The sequence below is a fragment of the Carassius auratus genome, unplaced genomic scaffold (assembly GCF_003368295.1).
Source record: "Carassius auratus strain Wakin unplaced genomic scaffold, ASM336829v1 scaf_tig00014496, whole genome shotgun sequence".
NCBI classification, from domain to species: domain Eukaryota; kingdom Metazoa; phylum Chordata; class Actinopteri; order Cypriniformes; family Cyprinidae; genus Carassius; species Carassius auratus.
In genome coordinates, this window is record NW_020524502.1 from 112192 (window position 1) to 128676 (window position 16485).

General features: G+C 35.9%; 2 long non-coding RNA genes across 3 annotated transcripts; both read left to right on the forward strand.

Moving 5' to 3' along the window:
• The first annotated feature begins 241 nt into the window (after positions 1-241).
• LOC113074390 (uncharacterized) lies at positions 242-4803 on the forward strand. Of its 2 annotated transcripts, none has more exons than XR_003280638.1 (5): positions 242-336; positions 1617-1677; positions 1810-1907; positions 2153-2215; positions 3555-4803. It is a non-coding gene; the product is annotated as an uncharacterized LOC113074390 (long non-coding RNA). The 2 variants fall into 2 exon arrangements; XR_003280639.1 differs by having other exon boundaries at positions 1633-1677.
• Positions 4804-7272: 2469 nt separating this feature from the next.
• Positions 7273-13326, forward strand: LOC113074391 (uncharacterized). Its single transcript, XR_003280640.1, has 3 exons — positions 7273-7614; positions 12123-12249; positions 13115-13326. It is a non-coding gene; the product is annotated as an uncharacterized LOC113074391 (long non-coding RNA).
• Positions 13327-16485: the final 3159 nt, after the last annotated feature.

Consider the following 16485-nt stretch of genomic DNA (forward strand, 5'->3'; position numbering starts at 1 on the left):
ACAGTGACGGCCACTTGGTTTCTCTGGGGCATCTGAGTGCTTTTTATTGCATGGGGGGTAAGCTAAGCGAAATGCAAGGAAGACTGCAGATGTTTGGAGACAAATGGAAATCACAGTTTGCAGGCAAGTTGCCCAACCTCTTCAGCTTATACTACTCTCCACTGTTTTAAAACTTTAGTTTCTTCATGAAGTATAGTTAGATAAAGTTTATATGGCAGTCTGGTTTTGTGTCTTCAATCTCCAGCTGCATGGAAAATCTGACCAACTAGCTGCAAACTGACTCATCTTTAAGGCATCAACGGTCAGACTGACCCTCCCTGGGAAATGAAATCAAAGGTATCTGCTTTTAACATCAGTGTCCTTCCAAGGTTGCAAGAAATTGTCTTTGTCCTTTAGATTCAGTTCATGATTCATTTATTGTTCCTTGCATGTTTGTGTGGTGTGGTTTTATGAAATACAGAAAACTGTGAGTATGCACTATTTGTCATTGGTTTGATGGGAAAATCATGGCTGCAATGAAGAACAGTTACTGTTGGAACTTATCGCCTTTTGCTGCTGTTGTTCTGGCTCAGATATCAAACTGCTGGATGTGGATTAAAGCCGTCTGTGGAGGAGACACATGCAATCTCCTGATTTTCTTTTAAAGCTGCCATTTTGTTCAGATTAACAAATAAAAGTGCATTTGCGGAAAGAGAGGGAACAAGAAAAAAAAAAAAGATTACAGGCTAGTTAATGGGACAGAAATAGCAGTTTTTTGCTTTCCTTTTTTAGATATCAAGGCTGTGAAAACAGTCAGTGCTTCGAAACGTCAGTTACACAATATTTCTTTTTTTCAGCACCAATTACGTTTCTAATATGATGTATTTGCCCTATAATGAGTGACCAAAAATATCCCCACTAATGCGTAAAAAGGTCAAAATGAGTCATTTGAATCAATGGTTTTCTTTATAGAAATAATAACTAACTTTTAATAATTCAATAAATGTAAATTATGTATTAAAAAAAAAATTGTAAAAACAATTAAATTATTATATAGATATATATAATTATTATTATTATCTATGTACAATGAGTCATTTGCCATCAAATTTAGCCTCATTTTGTCAACTTCTTGTAAATGACCATTTTACACAAATCAAATGATCACAAGATCTCCAGTGCTTTTTGAGAACAACTGCATTAACTTGAAATGTGCAGCAGATGTACTTTTCCGCTGTGCATGGGATTCATAGTGAAAGTCTTTTAAATACTGCGCAGCTGAGACTACAGCGCTGGCATTTTAAAAGTGGGGCTGAAGCTGCGCTGGTATTTGTACATGAGTTAACATGCTAAGTAGGCACTGCGGTAGCTTAGCGGTGAATATTCATGGTTGGCTCTTTGCCATGGTGATGGCTCTAAAATCCCATTTTCTGAAGCATCATTTCATTAAGAGAGCAAATAGCTGCTCTAAAATCCAAAATTATTTGTAATTCCGTCTCTCGTTTTAAACTAATTTCCATTGTCAGTGAAGAGGCAGGCTGGTGCATCTGACATGTGCAATCACAGACAGAGAGGAGCATGCATTGAGAAACTTCAACACTTTTGTCTAAGTGTGTGTGTCTATGTGTGTTTTTGAGCCAATCTCATCAACAGAACACAGACTCGGCTGATTGGGCAAGGTGGTGCTAACTTGAATAGGTAATCAGGCTTTAAGCATATTAAAATGTGCTTTCTTTTATTTTTTTTATTTATAATTTTGCATCAGTTTAGCTGACATGACCCACTTTTCTGGCAAACAATCATCATATTTTTGGTGTTGTTATGTTACAGTGCAATTGGCCATTCAAACTGCTATTTTGAGACCAAACTGAAGATCAGCTGGTAACATCAGCAGTGGACTGACCATGCAAGAGTTAATCCTACTAATGGTGAGCACCTTGCCTTCCAGCAAATCAGCCAGGACTAATGGCCGAACAATAGCACGTATAATTAATGTGCATGAGCCAGGCTGATAAAGGAGGTCTAAACCTGGAGAAAGCTTTTTGTCCACATTTCCATTCATCTTTATAAACCTGCATGTAACCCCTAAAAGTATGCAGACTTCATGTCACTCACTAAGGTAATTAAAGTTTTGAATCCAGAATTTCGTTTTTTTCTTGTATTTCATTTTCAGACTAAAGACCCACACGGTAGCATCAGCAGTGGACTGAAGGTGTGAGTGTTAATCCTACTAATGGTGAGCACCTTGCCTTTCAGCAAATCAGCTAGGACAAATGGCCGAACAATAGGACATCTAATTAATATTCAAGAGCCAGGCTGATAAGGTTAATAAAGGAGGTCTATAAAACCAGGAGAAAGCCATGAGTTTGTGTTACCATTAATCTCTATATAGATGTATGTACCCCCATGTATGCCTACTGCATTATTAAAGTTTTTAGTTTGTGTAATATAGTATTAGCTTTTTCCCCCCAGTGTTCCAGTTCATTTAGTCTTTAGTTTAGTTCCAATTTAAGTATTTTGTGTGGCCATAGCTAGTTAACTTGTAGCTAGTAATCATTTAAACAGCATTGTTAAATTTCTTAATATATATATATATATAATTTTTTTTAAAGAAATTATTGCTTCTATTCATCAATTCAACACATTAAATTGTAAACTGTGTAAAGTTACTGTAAAGAGTTTACTGTCATGAAATTCTATTTCAAATTAACATTTTGTACTATACTGTACAACAAAAGTATCCTATATGTAATGGCTGCTGAAAATTATTTTATATTACAAAAGAAAACAGTTATTTTTAATTGTAAAAAAACTTAAATAAAAATAAAATAAAAACTTTTTTAGAATTTTGAGTGCATTTCTGATCAAATAAATGCTTTAGTGACCATAATAGATAGAATTATTATTACTATTATTATTTTTTTTTTTTTTTTTCAATTCATATTGTTTGTGTATATGGCATGACTATAAATGAGCATATTAATCTGCAAATTAAGTGTTTAATCATTAAAATAAAAAAATAATAATAGGTTCCAATGACAATTTCATGCAAATAAAACAAAAAGGGCCTTGTTTTTAATTTGGGGATCGGCTGTGGCATTTACAGCAGTACCTTTTGTTGTGACGAACAATTTGTGTCAACACTGTTCACTGTGACTCAGTCTGGCGCATCAGTCGCGTTGACACTTGGGAGAGATTAGAGGGTGTTCACACAGGACGTGTGCTCCCTTTCAAACAGCTAGACAGAGCGCAACTGAATGGAATGGAGCTCTTGAGATGCATTTTTTAAAGTTGAGCTATTTTTAACCTGACACTTGCCAAATCATGGGCCTCGGGCCAAACATCTTCATCTGACACAACTATTTATAAAATATTAATCTGAATGGAAACTTCAGATGTTTAATAAAATAAGTTCACATGCATTTCATTTTTCAATTCAGTGAGTCAATTTAGAGCCTCTGCTATGAATTGGATTGAATGAAGTGGCTTCTCATCTAAAACAAGCTCATTGTCATGTGTTTATATAAACTTACAGAAGACTTCAACTATAACCCGTTGTGTCATTTCTCTTTTAGAAACAAACCTCTTTACCCCAGCATGAGAAGGCCATGCTAGATGAAACCAATCTCTTCTTTCTCACTCTCTGCGACAAAAGATGGATGTACCAGCAGACAAAACAGCAGCTCACTTGTCAACTTATGGACTCCATGTATACTTCAAGATCCAGTTCCCTGTTTCTGTCATTAAATCTGTCCTGTTCTACACTCCATCCCTGCAACTTCCTCCCACAAACCTACAATAATTGGCACCACGAGATCTCTGGTCTTCCGCTTTCCTGGAGCTTCCCTATTTTTCCATTTCTTGCCTCCATGCAGTAGTAGCCATTGATATTTCCCTCAGTGTGACAAGTGGGGTTATTTTAAAATTCAAACTGGATTCAGCGGTGAGCCGGGCGATGACACTTTTTAATATCTGAATGGAGTTGTATGGGAAATGTGAAGCAGACGGCCGGGGTGAGAATTCATTACCCGGCCCCTTCGCTCACCAGCGCCAGCTGCTGCCTCGCACATCCCATCTCAAAACCCAAATTGAACCCCACCCTCTGCATATATTCCAGCCCCATTACAATGTCAGGTATCCAGTCCTGAGATGGCGCCCGCTGCTTATGCAATGTCAGTCACTAGACAACTTGCTTCAACAACTTGACCCCCATCTGCTCCCTCTTACCTTTTTATTCCTCTCCCAGGATTCATTGCTCATTCAGAACATGCTCTCGCCTACATATTTATTTGCAGATAGGCTGGTGAGCAAACCTGCCATGTCTCCTCGGAGGTGTGCTCCTCCTCATCTTAAATGCGATGTTGAGAGGCCTGAGGAGATGTTGATACTGTGATTGTCTGGTGGCTAACCGAGTGATCAGCACTGTGGGCTGGATGTTTGACACACTGTCATTCATACATTATCACTCTCTTATCACCATTCTTCCCTTTCCAATTTTCAGCTAGGATGTTTTACTAAAATGACGGCAGGACACAGAGATTGAAGCATGTTTCACAAGTGATATGACAACTTATTGGCACCTATATGAATGAGCCATGAATAGCCTACAGTACGGACAGTTAACTAACACAAAGAATTGTCCATTCAAATTATTAATGCTAATAAATGTAACCCTAGAATGCATAAATGAGGCCAAATTGACCAGACAGCGTATTAATTTTGGGCTATTGTTCAGTTATTTGATTTTGAAATTTTCCCTTAATTGTATTTATTTTTAATAGTATATGTCTTGCTGCATTTATTTGATCAGAAGAATACAGTAAATAAATGGTAAAATATTATAATTTAAAACAACTGTTTTAACTGTATATATATATATATATATATATATATATATATATATATATATATATATATATATATATATATATATATATATATGTGACATCCAGAAATCATTCTAATATGCTGATTCGGTGCTCAGCAAACAGTTTGTTTGTTTGTTTGTTTTTAGGATTCTTCAATGGGCTTCTTTTAAGATAAGTGTTTTTATTTGAAGTAGAAATCTTTTGTACTATTATGAAAGCATTTACTGTCACTTTTGATTAATTTATTGCATATTTGCTGAATAACAATTATTTCTTTAAGAAAAAATCCTTCTACTGTAAACTCTTTATTATATAAAGATAAAACACAAGATATTTTTGATGAAAATCATTAACTCATTTTAATTCCCCCTTTTTTTAAAATCTACGTTGGGTTAATTTCTTCTTTCTTTTACTGTATTGCTATTACCACCATTTTTTAAAAAGTGGTAAACCGCTTGAGGCAATGTGTTTTAGTGATATTCCCACAGTTAAGATGGTTTGTAATGCAATCTGTTGTGTCTGATTGCCTTAATATACATAGAACAAACACGACATCCTTTGGACAAAAGAGTAGCATATGACCTTTGATAGTGAGCAGTAATATAGAAACCAAAGTGATTAAAGCAATGTGATTTCAAGTTTAAACCAAACCGGAGTCTTTTTAGTTTCACAGAGTCCAGTGCATACATGTTCTCCTAGTCTCATTACTGTGCTTTACAATTTTTTCCTAATTTAACAGTCCCTCTCTGTCTAAACCATGGTGATACAGTACATTCAGGGGCAAGACCTATTTGGTCACTTATTCAGGGCTTTGACTAAAGATTTAATGAGTTTCCATAGTTGTCTTGAAAGGCAATCTTAGTGTAATTACAAAAAAAGAAATGGCTCAGAACTTGCTGTTCCTTGTATATATAAGCTTTTGTAAAAGCATGGAACTAGCAGGCTGTGCACAGCTCGAACTTGGACTGCACAGACATAATGTTCTGAGAAAATACCTTGTTCTGAAAAAAGTACTCATGGAGGAAAAGTTTCACAGTTTTGGTGAGTATTCCATGGAATTCTAATACAAAAAAAAAAAAAAAGAAGGGCAGTAAGACTTAAAAAAAGAATGGTCGATTCCTTAGAAAAAGTGTTTGTCAACATTATAGTGTATGGAAGGAAACTTTATAATAGTTGAGCATATAACATGAGCAACGGTCAAAGAAGAATCAATACAGCAGTATGTTTCATTTCTAAATGAATCGATTGAGTGAATGAGTGATATTCTATAATTGACTCACTCAAAAAGTCACCTACAGGCATAACATTGTAACCTACAGAAAGAAAAAATAAATCCACATACTAATGACAATCTGTATGCAACAAATATAGTATGCAGACCTAACATGTGCATCAGACTTGGTAAATGTTGGCAAATGTGTTCCTGTAGCTCTATTGGTAGAGCATTGCACTAACAAACGCCAAGTTGGGGGTTCAATTCCCCGGGAACACGTGATAGGTAAAAATTGATTGCCTGAATGCACTGTAAGTTGCTTTGGATAAAAGTGTCTGCTAAATGCATAATTTTACATATACATTTTAAATGATGAAGCATATTAGTATATTCTATACCTCATATATACTACCTGATATATAGAAGCCTATCTGATTTTCTTAAACCTTGTTGCTTCAGCTCAAAGTCTTTATTATGATCAGAAAGTGTTAAATGGCCTACAAATAATGTTAGAGTTAAGAATAAAGGTGAGATAATGCATTTGAAGCTACTCTACATCCCTTAAAGGTGCAACAGGAGATCTTGGGAAATGCTAACATTAGCCTGATAGCACTGAAAGCAAATTTCCCACTCTCCCTGCAATTGCCAACTAAGTGAGACATGCAAAATATGTGTGCAAGGACTGGAATTGGGAACCACTGGGCTACAAAATGTGTCATTCACCAGTGAGACTTACAAATGTTAAAAGTACTACAATACCAGGAAGGTTGTTGATGTTTATCGCTCTGTCTACATAGAGTGCGTGAACGCGCTGATGACGTATCCTGACTGGACTTACATTTCTTGGTCCTACATCTTTCAGAGAATATATAAATACAGAAAAATAAATTTAGACCACTTAACTTAATGATTTCTATAAGGATGTGAAGAGTCTTTCAACCAGCATAATAAAAAATGTTTTTAATGAATCTTTGCTAATCGCCTTTCTTAATAATGTGCAAGTTAGCAAGTTTCACAATGAATGCTGCTAAAATTAACGGTCTTTCTTAGAGTGGTTCGGAAGAAAAGGGGCGGGGTCAGAAGAGCTCATTAAAGTTTAAAAGAAAATGCTACAAAACAGCTTGCTCTGAAAAGAGCTGTTTTTGACAGGGTAAAAAAAAATAAATGTTTTTTTTTTTTTTTTTTTTTTTTTTTTTTTTTACACTACCATTGAGAAATGATAACCAAGCTATGTTACAGACTTTTAAGCCCCTAAAGAATCATTTCAACAAAATATTATGATATGTTGTGATTTTCTTGCCTGGAAATTGATGAAATTTTTGAGTCATATGGAGTCTATAGAGAATTTGTTGTTGTTATAACTATGCTTAGCTCTTAAATATTTTACCAGCTATAAAGTGCTTCTTCTTGTTGTTGAAATATATGTCTATAAAAATGTTTTCTCTGTGAAAAAGATTTCTCTATATCTCATACAATGATTAAAAAAAAATTATTTCTGCTGGTTTTGGGCAGCTGAAAAAGTCAAGGAAAGTCGGAACCTTGACTGCTGTGTTGGTAAGTCTCTTTATAATACCTTGGCTTCCTTTGTTGCTGACTCTTTGTTATCTTCTCGTTTCACCCTTATTTTGTAATAAAGAGCTGCAAATTGGGTTCTGCATCCCCGCTTTGAGCCTATTGTTACACCTGCAATATGAAACATTGCTGTATTTACTGTGGAGCACAAGAGCAATAATCACCCGGCCCACACACCCCAATGAGAGGTGCTGCTCTTTACGGGTTCTGCCTCATTAATTCATTCAGTGCTCTAATTTTGGCTTTTTTCTATTAAGTAAGATTGCACTAAACAATTACAGCTGCCAGTGTTTTAATCCACTCCATGCTCAGGGCTTGTTAATTTGTTTCTCAGCACAGATTCCTTGTCTTTGAAGAACTTCCATAATCGGTTTCGACACATTTTTTGGCCCAGGAATGTGGCTTAATGGTATGTTGTGATAGAGCAGTTTCTCTTCACTCTTAAACAAGGCCGGTATGACTCCCTCAGCCCTCTGAAGCTGTTGTTAAATCACTTGTTAAAACATAGTGTACTTTTTGTCTCTATTTTTGTAAGCCGGGGACAATCTTTTCCTCTTGACCTGTCACGTATGGGCCTCTAAACCCTAATTAATGTAGGAAGCCCAGCTGCTTTGTCACTTATTATGTCTCTACTTAGAAACTGAGACTGTGTGCCACCTGCTTTTATGTTCTGATTCACATGTAAAGAAACAATATTGTGCAGTAGAGATAGGAATCATAAGGAATTTAATACAGTACATTTCGAAAAAGAAAATGTAAAAACGTAAAAAGATCATTTACAATTTGTTTATTATATTTGTAAATAAGTAACTCTTGTATATGTATTGCACTCCCAGCTCTGTTTCTATGAAGTAATTTTAGACTTTATTATACACAAACCAGAGTAAATGTAATACTTTAAGTGCGTACATTGGAAATGACATGTTGAGTCAGATTAATTCAGAGTTATCCATGAGTATTTTTATAAATAGAACCTCCTCCAAAAAAGTGATTCCTTCGGAAATCAGTCTACACTCGTTGCACTGTGTGATTCTGAATTTATACACACACACATACATACAGCATATAGAATAGAAAGAAAAAAACCTCATTTAGAGTCATTCATTTGGGAATGTAATTCAACTGATCACAGTGCGTGTTCCTAAATCACGAAATAACCAGAAGAGTCATTTAATCAGGAATCTAACTACACTGGTTGTGCTGTGTTTTTGAATCACCAAAAATAATTTATTCATAAGAGTCATTCATTTAGGAAACAAAGTACACTGGTGACACTGCATGTTCACAGTGGTTCCTTAAATTAACCTGTTTAGAAGCTTAACTGATCATGTGAATGTTGTTGATTCATCAAAAAGAACCATCTTTTTTGGGAATCCAGCTATACTGAGTGACTAGTTCCCAACCCATCTGTTTCAGTAGCATGTACCTATCTGGGTGTAATCTATGGAGCTGTCATACAAACACTAGGGTTCTGGTTGGTCGCCGGTCCATTCTTGTAGCAAATTTACTGATACACGGTGCACACCCAAACACACATTCATAGATAGACATGCACATGATGTGTACATTCAACACACAGACACCATTAGTATGCATCAGTCCAGGTGTTTTGCTCTGCTGGTCCAAGTTTAATGAACATTGACACCACGTTGAGATGGATGCGGGCCAGGCCTGTTGGTATTTTAAACATGAAACATACTGTAGAGTGCCACAACAAAACCCAGAAGCTCATTACAGTCCTGAAGCAACTGTTAATATGACTGCGGGAATACACTATCGGCTTATTGCTAAAGTACACTAAAAACTGGAAGTACTGTTGCATGAGTGATGTTTGTATCAATATTTATGTTGTTGTCAATAGTTTCTACAGTCTCAACAGATTACAGATTGAATTCACAATAAATAGAAGCTGTTAATTTTCACTTGGCAAATGGGGAATTCTGCCAGTACAACTCTGTGCGGTATATTTACTTGATAGACAGCCTGGCAATGACTGCATTAATAGAAACTAACAACAATGCTTGTAACTTTTCACAAGCTGTAACTTTTAAATAGCCTGAACGTCACTGTAATTCAAACCTGACTGGAAATGTGTTCCCCATGGGAATTTATAAGCTGGCCTACTCGCAAATGCTATGACTTATAGCAAACCCATGCAAATGGACGACCCAGCTGGTCTATTGTATGTACATGCTCATAAAAGCCTCTGACAGCCACTCTAATTTTAACTCCCGACTCAAAGATCAGCGAAATTTAAAGTGTTTGGGGAGCCATGCTGTAATTTGGCCAGAACGTTCAGATGAAATAAACAGCGTGCCATTGCATCAAGGGCAACCGGAATGACTACACGCTTGTCCAGGTGGGAAATAACCTCAGGCACACAATTCAAATTTAAAACTCAGCAGGTTCACAGAGATGAAGCTGGAAATCTGACAGTAAATCTGCCCTGTTTTGGGACCCAGCCAGAGATCAATATCTGCAGCGGGATGGGGGACACTCGGGAGGAGGCGGGATTATTCAGTATGGTTGATGGCTTTCCAGCTCGGTGATGGCAAGTAATTTGTGGTGATTCAATGTGTAACCTGCTACCAATTAGAAATGACCGGAAAACTGGGCTTGGATGTAGTTTAGTCCACCATGAGTGTGGTATGCTTGAAAATGCAATAGACAATGGGCACGACTGATCAAATAATTTTCAGAAATCCACTATGCTGAGATTTAGTGCTTAAGGAATGGGGTTTGGATAGGCACATTGATCTAAAATAACATATCATTTGTATCAATTTGTGCAAGAGCCTGTGCTACTCCCTACTGTCTTTGTGATTCATTTGCTTGTTTAATCCTATACAGCTATTTTATCCTACCTTACACATGTCCTGAACAAATTATTCTGATGAGCGATTTTGATGGCTGTTTTTAATTAATCAAATGCATGTAGTGCTTGCAGTTACATTTAATCACTAATAAAAAATGTATTAATCAAAAACATACTCCATGTCTAGTAATTAATTACATTTACATGTAATTAAAGATGAAAACATAAACTTTTATTCCATAAGGATGCATTACATTGATAAAAAATGACAAGAAAAAAAGCATGAAAAAAAGCATAATGTTACTAATAAATAAATGAATGCCATTTTACAATATTACAATAATATATATATATATATATATATATGTATATATATATATATATATATATATATATATATATATATATATATATATATATATATATATTTATTTATTTTTTTTTTTGCAATTTTTTTTTTTTTTTTTTTGCAATTTTACATCTTACAAGATTACTTTTAATGTATTTTATGAAATAAATGTAGCCTAGCTGAGAATGAGACTTGTGTCTGATTGCTTGATTAATTGATTGATTGCTTGATTGATGGATCAACTGATTGATTGAATATATAATGGCAATCTAGGGAATACTAGGGAATTGAAATTGTTTTTCTTTTTTCCCCAAACATAAATTATAATATTACGAGAGAATTGTTAAGGGTTGGTTCACCCAAAAATTAAAAATCTGTCATTAATTACTCACCCTCATGTCATTCCAAACCCATATGACCTTCATTCATCTTCGAAACACAAATTAAGGTATTTTTTTATTAAATCTGAGAGCTCTCTGACCCTCAGTAGACAGCAAAGATATTACCACAATCAACACACAGAAACATAACAAGGACATCGGTTAAATAGTCCATGTGACATCAGGGGTTCAACTGTAATTTTACGAAGCTACAAGAGTAGATTTTGTGAACAAAGAAAACAATAATAACAATTTATTCAGCAATTCTTCTCCCTGAGTTACTGTCTTTCACAATTTTGGAGAGTACCCCAGAATGTAAGCATGCGTGCACTGTCTACTAAACATAAACAAAGGCAATTACAAAAAATTAGGATTGAACCCATGATGTCACATGGACTATTTTGCCAATGTCCTTGCTACGTTTCTGTGCGTTGATTGTGGTAATATCATTGCTGTCTATGGAGGGTCAGAGAGCTCTCAGATTTCTTCAAAAATAACTTAATTTGTGTTCCGAGGATGAACGATGTTGTTACGGGTTTGTAACAACATGAGGGTGAGTAATTAATAACAGAATTGAACTATCCCTTTAATGGAACTAATGAGAAGCTGGAATTTTTAAGATAACAATTCTTTATGATTCCCAACCTTTCTGAAGTTACATCTTTGTTGTCTTTTGCTTACCTTATCCAATACGTCCATTACAGGAGAACCTTCCAAGGACGTCTTGACAGACTTGCAATCAAAAGAGTTCAATTTTTTTTCATGTTCAGTGTCCTATTCTGAAAGCCATGACAACAGTCGTCTGTCATGTTGATGTTACGGCATCTGACGGCATGTCACTGCTTTGTTCCTCTGTTATATTCTGCAATATCAGAGTTATGGAACATCAAAAGAAAAACCTAACAAGCTTTTTCACTCCCACATCATCTTGTGTTTGGGTTCACAGCCACAAGAGGAACAGGAGCCAAAGCTCAGCATGGTGTGAGAAGGTTGCCCTCAGGCAAGCGTGAGACTGGCCTTGGTAATTGGCACCGGTGAATGAGAGGGTCCTGGCACGACTCTGAAAACCAGAGGTGAGACTAACCCCTGTGGATCTCAGTACTGCCCTTGAGAGGTTTTTCCTAGGGGCATTATTAGCTTCCTCCATGAGACTGCAAAAGCTTTGAACACGGTTAAATATGAACTGTGTAGCCACAGCCACGGCATTTTTCTTTCTTTCTTTCTTTTTTTTTAAGGTGATTTAAGCAAGTGATGAACAGGCTACATCATAAATATGTTTCTCATTTATGAGGAGAATCTGACTCTGATCTTCAGTGGCACAGACCAGATTCTCAGATCTTTCTTTACTGCTTATAGAGAACGATTTGACTGAAAACTATCAGAAGAGCAGAGATTTGGAAACATTTGGAAAAAGAGGTGTCTTTTCTGCTTTAAGAATGTTTTTTATTTCAATGTTGAATATAATTTATAAATATATGAAATGTAGAAAATATATTACAAATTCTGCCAGTGGGTGCTAACAAGATAAGGAAGCAAGCTAAAACAAACAAAAACAATAGCTTGGATTCTTGGTCAGGACATGGTGTGCGTTAAACAAACACATGTATCCAAAGTTTTTAAGACATATTCAGTTCGTTTGGTCCTTGGGAATAGAATACATTGCCAGGACAATGCTAGTGTCACACTCTACCAATTGAGCTACAGGAACACAAATTGAAATGCCATGCCTCCAACCAACTTGTTCCATTAAGACTTTCAAGTAAACAGATTTATAACCAAGTCCCAAGTCACACTTGTGTATAGTTTTCATCTGCACACTATCACACAGGGATTTAAAAAAGACTATGAGATGTCTCTAGAGCTTTTATGAGGAAGATGGTATTCATGCAAATCTATCTGTATTTGCTTTTTAAGTACAGACTTGTTTTGTCTCTACAGGGAGGATCCCACAGTAGTCTCATTTTGTTTCTCTCCCCTGGGCACTGGAAAAGTCTTGCTGTATGCACTTCGCTCAGCTTCAGGCAGAGGTGTTAATAGAGCCTCTTGTGGATCAGCGTCTCCCCAGTCTACACTATCATTAGCCCTGGGGTGGGCCAGAGGGAAAGAGAGGGACTGTGGCACATCTCTTGTCATTTACCCTGTTTTTTTTTTTTTTTTACTCTCTCTCTCACTCGTGTGTTCTCTGTTTATGAGTCATTATTCCCCATCCGCAGACACATAGCTGGAGTGACGGTTGCTGTATGGGCATGCACAGCATATGATCAATAAGATATTTTCACCCAACATATCATTCTTCAATTGGTGTTCACTCAAGCCATCTGCTCTCTCTTACTTCTCAGTTTCCTGTTTTATCTACATCCTACAATTGAATTAATTCCACTCTTCCATTATTCATATTTGAAATGCCTTTAGTAGACTTCACTTTGTTATTCCTACTGGCATGTTTATTAATGGGATATTATGGGATGAATATAGACCACGTGTAGTACATTTATGGAAGAATTGCAACATTTTTTAATGTTTTTGAAAGAACTCTAAACAAAGCTGCATTTATTTAATCATATATTGTGATCCATTATATATTGTGATCGTACATTGTGAAATATTATTACTATTTAAAATACATATATATATATATATTTTTTTTTTTTTTAAGAAAATGATAACCTCACATCTTTTAAAAGCTGTAACCACCATATACACTTTTATTTACCTATAGGATGCTACATTAGTCAAAACTTGCTATAAAATCAATATTAACTGAAACTTGCTTCGAAAGAACATTTTAATTAACGTTTCTCTCATTCAACAGGTTTGTGAGTTTGGACTTCAATAATGTTATTCAGCAGCTGTAATTTAAGGAAAAAGGTATAATACTTTCTCCTTCAGACACACAAAAAGATACGTTTTAGCAAAATCTGTAAATCCATAGAGCACTGATATCATCTAAACTACAGCAAGACTAATCCAGTCACTGAGTGATTAAATTCAAACCGATTGACTTTGCAAAGTGTCACAGTTGCAGAATTGATGAAACCTCCATCAATGGATTGAATACTCACTTCTGAGTCACTGCCGGCCCAGAAGCCAATCACCTGAGTGCTTTTTGCCCTAGCAGGCAATTCCACAAGAGTATTCAGATCAATTTACCAGAGCAATGTCTTTGTCTGGGTTTTGTATGCATCTTAAATTTTTCACACTCAAGCAGCAGCGCTGCTCCAGATTTACAGTTTCTGTACTAAGAGGCAAATCCAAAATTGGACCGAATCACCACTGACCCTGATTCTACCTCTCTCTCTCTCTTTCTGTCTTTATTTCTCTCAACATTTATCAGTTTTAATAAAAATGAAATCTCAGACTATCTGGGGAGTAGATGTTAAGATGGCATTGGGACTCTGGCAAGATCACAGACAGAATGATAAAAGGGTCTTTCCTAAATAGGATTTCTTGGGCACTGTGGTGGCCAAGAAAACTTGTTGGTAATGAGAGCAGTTAGATGCAGAGTTAAGAAGGAATTTCTGTAAACTAGAACTGTAACCAAAGACATTGAGGGCAACAGGTCCTTTGAATATTTAGATTTGTGGATGATTGATGGATTTTCAATGACTGATTCTTAAAGTTTTACCTTCCTTCTCTGTCCATCCTATTTGGATGTTGTATCCAATTGGATATTGTAAAACGATTTATTATTATTATTATTATTATTTTATTTTATTTTATTTTTTAATTATTTTTTTTGCATTTCTTCAACTAGGGTAAAAAAAATGTCTGATCTGGCAACTAAAATCTGTTGGCTCAAATCCTGCCAGGTATCATCATGATTAAAAAGTATGTTCATCTGAAAGTTTTTGGAAAATATTTTGTGGGTTTTAACCCTCAAAATGTAATTATAAGTAACAAATTCACAGTGGGTTTTAATGCTTTTGTGGAAAGTTGCATTTCACCAACAGGATACATATGGCAAAACTTTATGATGAACCAATATAATAAGATATTGTGCATTTTCATATCTGGAGAATTTTCTCAATTCACTCTTCATTTTGACCCTGCATATTTGTTTTTGCTCTTTGCATTTGCACACGTGGCACCAATTAATTTTAAGAAAAATGCTTTAAGCAGAAGAAACAAATTCATATGGGCTCAGAGCAACAGAAGAGTGATTAAATAATGACAGAATTTTCAATTTCATTAACCACTAAAGCTTCAAAAGAACGGGAAATCTCAAGTTCATGTATATATTCATAGAGACAGAGCATGGAAATTGGCTATATCTTGTCTCATTTGTGGTGTATCCTGTGTGATTCATATCATGCACATAGCACACAGTAAAACCAAAAAGAGCAAGAGTCAAAATAATGCATGCGACTATTCAGTTTGACAGTAATATTCAGTAATTCACAAGAAAGATGACTTTGAGATGCACCGCTCAATTGCGCCAGCGTCCACCGAGCTTCAAACAGCGGACTACTTTAAGCATAGCATGAATGTTTGGGTGTTATAAACAGACTCAGACTGGACGCAAATGGGCACCGCTAGATTTCTGATTCGTGTCTGACTCCAGGCTGAATTGATTACAGCAGCTGTCTGATTGCTGACCGTCCATCTGCTGCAGCCAATCTAAATTGCAACTCCTCTGAGGGTCTCACAGCCCCTCCCTGTTCCAGTCCAGCCCTGATAATTTAAAATTCAGCCCTCACTCTCCTCTGCCATGCCAACACAGGAAACGACTCACCATCTCTGGGGCAATTTCCCCAGAGATTGAATTGAAGTGATTAAGTGCCAGGCATGGCATGCAGGACTCGTGACTGTGTGGGGATGAATGTTTGTGAAGTCATGGAAAACAGAGAACGCTATTTGTGGGCATGAAAATAAAAGTCAAACTGATTTGAATAAAAAAGATGTATGATGTAATTTTTGGGTGCACAATGTATATTTGTTTTTGTGTGCTTTATTGCTGGTTGCCTTTGAAACTTTTTCAACCTCTGGAGAGTTCTGATGTTATGAAGCTGAACAGAAATGTGGAGGGAAGAAAATTTGGGACAACTTGGGATTTTAGATTCTTTTGAAATTCTGTCATCATTTTCTCACCCTCATAAAATTAGAAAACGGTATGAGTTTTTCTCTGTGCAGTTACAGTGAGGAGGATTGGAGCTTTCAAGTCTTGTGCATTATAAAAAGTCTTATAATTCTGACAAACAAACCAGAATGAATTGTCCTTTGCTTATAATCTTCATGTAGTGTGAATTTTCAGTGAAGAGATCAGTCAGATTTGTGAATGGATCATTTTTACTGACTTTGTTTACTGAATC